This window comes from Furipterus horrens, unplaced genomic scaffold, assembly GCF_987537825.1.
Source record: "Furipterus horrens unplaced genomic scaffold, mFurHor1.1.pri manual_scaffold_17, whole genome shotgun sequence".
Taxonomy (NCBI): domain Eukaryota; kingdom Metazoa; phylum Chordata; class Mammalia; order Chiroptera; family Furipteridae; genus Furipterus; species Furipterus horrens.
Window position 1 is genome coordinate 97,008,283 of NW_028327187.1, and position 5,884 is coordinate 97,014,166.

General features: G+C 40.6%; 1 pseudogene; it reads left to right on the forward strand.

Moving 5' to 3' along the window:
• The first annotated feature begins 3,337 nt into the window (after positions 1–3,337).
• On the forward strand, positions 3,338–4,854 carry LOC149991668 (keratin, type II cytoskeletal 8 pseudogene; annotated as a pseudogene).
• Positions 4,855–5,884: the final 1,030 nt, after the last annotated feature.

Here is a 5,884-nt window from a genome sequence, read left to right on the forward strand (position 1 = left end):
CCAAATTGTACTTGACTCATTCCCCTTTTCTCTGAAGTTTTCTGTTTCCACTAATCTATATAGTGAAAATAGACTATAATATTAAATGCTAGGCAATCTAAAATCTTAATAAGGTAATATTTCCAAAATCAACATTCTTGGGTTTTAACCCTATATATTTTTTAAAGTATATTTTATTGATTATATTGTTACAATAGTTCCAGTTTTTTCCCCTTTGCCCCCTCTGCCCAGCACCACCCCTACCCCAGCAATCCCCCCTGCCATTTCATGCCCATGGGTTGTACATACAAGCTCTCTTGCTTCACCCTTTCCTATATTATTTTTTAATTAATTAATTAATTTTTATAACAATAAAAAATAACAATCCTCCCCTCTCAGACTTAAGACCCTTTATAATCTTATAAAGGACAATGGGCAAAGGTCTCGAGCTCCTCTAGCTGCTTCAAGCTGGGCATGGTCGTCATCCTACCTACCCTTGGGACCAGACATCCCTAATAAGAGTGGGGGTGTGGAGGGGAGGGTGGCCTTCCCACATGGGAAAGGATCTTGCAGACTCCAGGTCAGTTGGCTGTCCCTGGACAATGGCGTGCTTGGTTTAACAGGCTGGCATCCTTGTTGAATTCTGGGGGCAACAGATTTGGCAACAGTAACCCTATATTTTGGCAAAAGCATAAAAGTAAGGCATATGGGTGGTTAGAGCATAGTAAGTTTCTATGGAGTGCATAGCTCTAAATAAAATGTTAGGATCATTTGAAGTTGGTATTACTGAGGATTTTTTTTTAATTTTTAAATTTGTTCAGTTACAGTTGACATACAGTATTAATTTCAGGTGTACAACATAGTGATTAGACATTTATATAACTGACAGGGCTACACGCCACCCCCCCGGTAAATCGAGTACTCATCTGACACCATACGTAGTTATTACAATGTTATTGACTATATTTCTTATGCTGTACTCCACATCCCATAACTATTCTGTAACTACTAATTTGTATTTCTTAATCCCTTTACCATTTTCACCTCGCTCCCAATATTCCTCCCATCTGGCAAGCATCGAAATGTTCTCTGTACCTAGGAGTCTGTTTCTGAGGATATTTTATTAGCACTCTGTATATGACCTGCAAGGATATATATGAGACTTTTATAAATTTTTGCCATAGTAATAATTAATTCAAGCAATTTTATTCCAAGTCAAATCATTCAACACTGTATTTGAGGATGATGTCTTAATAAATATTCAACTCTATCCTGAGGACATCCTATTTTATTTTTTAACTTTAATTTATTGGGGTGACATTGGTTAATAAAAGTATATAGGTTTCAGGTGTACAATTGTTTAACACATCATCTGTATATTGTATTGTGTGTTCACACCCAAGTCAAGTCTCCTTCCATCACCACTTATCCCCCCTTTACCCTCTTCAACCTCCCCCACCCCCCTTTCCCTCTGGTAATCACCATAGTGTTGTCTGAATCTCTGTCTCTATGGGTTTTTTTTCCCTTACTCTCTTCATTGTTTTTATTCAGCCCAGAAACTCCTCTCCTCTCCAACAACTGTCAGTCTATTCTCTATGGTTGTGTTTCTATTTCGTTTGTTAGTTTATGTTGTTTATTAGATTCCATATATAAGTGAGATCATATGGTATTTGTCTTTCTCTGACTGGCTTTTTCACTTAGCATAATGCTCTTCAGGGAGAACATCCTATTTTAATCAATTACACATATATTCCTCAAATCTCAGAGTTTTCTTTCTTTTTCTTTTTGTTTTCTGACATGATTATGGAAGCTGACAAGTTCCAAACTCTGCAAGGTGAATTGGCAGACTGGAGACCCAGAAGAGCTGATGGTGTAGTTCCAGTCCAAAGACTGGCAGGCTTGAGACCCAGGAAGTGCTGATGTTTCAGTGCAAACCCAAAGTCAGGAAAAAGCTGATATCTCAGTTCAACTGCAGCCAGGCAGAAAGAATTCTCTCTAACTTGTGGGAAATTCAGCCTTTTTGTTCTATTCTGGCCTTCATCTTATTGGATGAGGACGATGTACATTAGGGGAAGCAATGTACTTGACTTGGTATACTAATTTAAATGTTAATTTCACTAAAAATATTCTTTCAGAAATAACCAGAATGCTGTTTGACACATAAAATGAATCATCACAGTGCAATCCACTGACAATTTGTAGAGTCTAACAGCTGGATGTGATAAGAGCTTAATATAGTGATCAGGAAAGAGTCAAAGAAAGCACTGGGGGAACAAAATGCTGTCATGCTAAGGTGGCTGTGGGCATGCCCAAGGCACAACTCTCTAAGGAACAACATCAGAAACTTGACAATATAGGGGAAATGGATGTCACTAAAAGTCCAGCCAAGTCACTAAATATACGAACTTAACAAGACCTGGGGTGGAGATGTGTCCATGTTTGCTACAATATTTTATTTAGTATGTCCTGTCTTCAAAAATATATATAATATATGTGAAATAATGGGAAAGTATAACCTATACATAAGGTAAAAAGCAGCAAAAGAAATTGCCTGTGATAGGGCCCAGATGTTAAATTTAACAGACAGTAACTTCAAAGCAGCCATTATAAATATATTCAAAGGTCTAAATGAAATCAAACACAAAGACCTATAGAATGTTTTGATGACTATTTCATTGAATAAATAATATCAATATGATAGATATTATCAAAAATAACCAAGGGGAAAGTCATGCATTGTAAATAACAAAGACCTGAAATGAAAATTTTTCTAGGATCTCAAGAGTAGATTTGAACTAGCAAGAGATGAAGTCAGTGACCCTGATGCTAGACTGCTAGAGATTATGAAATCCAGAGGACTAATAAACAACAAAAAAAGAAACAAATAAACAGAACTTCAGAAAAACATGGGACACCATTAATTACACCAACATATATGCATAATAAAAGTATCAGAGCTAAGAGAAGCAAAGAAACAAGCCGAAAAAAATATTGGAAGAAATAATGAGTGAAAATTTAACTGATTTGATGAAAGACTTAGCTACATATTCAAGATTGATATAATGCAAACATTTTCTCCTCATTTGTAGGTTATCCTTTCACTTTGTTGATAGTGTACATTAAATGACAAAACTTTTAATATTGATGATGTATAATTTTTCTATTTTTTCTTTGCTTGTGCTTTTCTTGTCTTATCTAAGAAAGATTTTCCTTACTGAGATCACAAAGAATTTACTCATATGTGTGATGTTAGCTATGGGTTCTTCATACATGTTCTTTAATGAATTGAGAAAGTTTCCTTCTTTTCCTAGTTTGCTCAGTTTTTATTAAGAATGCATGATCAAGAAGCAGATTTTTGGCTCCTTCTTGAACCTCTGTCTGGTTTGGCCTTCTTGCCTCCACTCCAGCCTCCACCATGTCCACAAGGATGACCCAGAAGACCACCTACAAAGTGTCCACCTCTGGCCCCCGGGCCTTCAGCAGCCGCTCATACTCGAGTGGGCCCAGCATCAGCTCCTCGGCCTTTTCCTGGGTGGACAGCGCCTACCGGGTTGGCCTGGGTGCCAACATGAATCTGGCTGGAGGTTTCAGCGGAGCGGGGAGTATAGGGTCCATCAAAGCCGTCCAAGTGAACCAGAGCCCTGAAGCTGGAGGTGGACCCCAACATCCAGGCCGTGCACAACCAGGAGAAGGAGCAGATCAAGACCCTCAACAACAAGTTTGCTTCCTTTATCGATAAGGTGCGGAGCCTGGAGCAGCAGAATAAGATTCTGGAGACCAAGTGGACTCTTCTGCAGCAGCAGAAGATGACTCGCAGTAACATGGACAATATGTTCGAGAACTACATCAACAACCTTCGGCGGCAGCTGGAAACACTGTCCCAGGAGAAACTGAGACTGGAGGCGGAGTTCAGCAACATGCAGGGGCTGGTGGAGGACTTGAAGAATAAGTATGAGGATGAGATCAACAAGTGCACAGAGATGGAGAATGAATTTGTCCTCATCAAGAAGGATGTGGATGTAGCTTACATGAACAAGGTAGAGCTGGAGTCCCGCCTGGAAGGACTGACCGATGAGATCAACTTCTACAGGCAGCTATATGAAGAGGAGATTCGTTAGCTGCAGTCCCAGATCTCCGACACGTCCGTGGTGCTGTCCATGGACAACAGCCGCTCCCTGGACCTGGACAGCATCATTGCCGAGGTCAAGGCCCAGTACGAGGAGATTGCCAACCGCAGCCGGGCTGAGGTTGAGACCATGTACCAGATCAAGTATGAAGAGCTGCAGACATTGGCTGGGAAGCATGGGGATGACCTGCGTCACACCAAGACGGAGATTTCTGAGATGAATCGGAGCATCAGCCGCATCCAGGCTGAGATTGATGGCCTCAAAGGCCAGAGGGCTGCCCTGGAGGCCTCCATCGCTGACACCGAGCAGCGTGGTGAGCTGGCCGTCAAGGATGCTCAGGCCAAGGTGGCTGATCTGGAAGCTGCTCTGAGAACCACAAAGCAGGATATGGCCCAGCAACTGCGTGAATACCAGGAGCTCATGAACGTCAAGCTAGGCCTGGACGTGGAGGTCGCCACCTACCGCTAGCTGCTGGAGGGCGAGGTGAACCGGCTGGGTCTGGGATGCAGAACATGAGTATCCATGCCAACCACCAGCGGCTACTCAGGTGCGCTGAGCCCAGTTTACAGCAACCTCAACTATGGCATGGGCTTCCAGGCCAGCTTGGGCTCTGGCGGGAGCTCTGGCTCCTTCAGCCGCACCAGCACCAGCTCCCCCAAGATGGTGGTTATGAAGGAGATCAAGACCCGCGATGGGAAGCTGGTGTCTGAGTCATCTGATGTCCTGCCCAAGTGAATGACTGCTGCTGACGGGAGGTCCTCCGAGCTGCGCAGGAGGGTGGAGGGCACAGGTGGCCCACCTGAAGCTCAGCCCCACCCAGTTCTCAGCTCGCCCTTGGGGTGGGGGAGTTTACTGCCTTTTACCCATGTCCGACTAGAAGCCAAATCAAGTGTTTTCCTTTTTCCCCAAAATAAAGTCTCACCTACCTGGCTCTAAAAAAAAAAAAAAAAAAAAGAATGCATGTTCAATTTTTTCAAACATTTTTGTGTGTCCATTGAGATGATTATGTGACTTTTGTCCTTTATTCTTTGTTGTATTTTATTAATTTACAGGGTAAGACAGAGATAGGTTTACAATTTTTCATATGGAAAATAATACAATAATTAATAAATAATAATATAAACTTTGTTTTGCATACTCACAACTATAAACTTACTTTTGCCTCACCCTGTATATTTGAATATTAAACTACCCTTGCATCCCTAGAATAAAATTCACTTAGCTTTGGTGTATAATTCTTGATATATACTGCTGGATTTGGCTAGTATTTTGTTTGAGAATTTTTGTATCTATAGTCATAAGATAAATTAGTCTGCAAGGTTGTTTTTTTTTTGTGTGTGTGTGTTGTCTTTGTCCAGATTTGGTATCAGGATAATACTGGTCTCATGGAATGAGTTGAGAAGTCTTTCCACTAATACTATTTAGAAGATTTTTTGAAGAATTGATATTAATGTATGTTTAAATGTTTGGTAGAATTAGCCAGTGAAGGAATCTAGGCCATGGCATTTCCTTGTGGGAAGTTTCTAAATTAGTAATTCAATCATTTTCATTCATCTCAAGTTATTTTATAATTCTCCTCATGATTTTCTCTTGTTCCCACAGGTTATTTAGGAGTGTGCTAATTTTCACATATTTGTGAATTTCCAAAATTCCTTTTTGTTACTGACTTATAATTTAATTCCATTGTGGACTATGATATATGACAATATATTTTGTCTTGATCTCTGGTCCCTAGATCAGAACTTTGAAAACCCTTAGAAGTTCATGAGTAATAATAA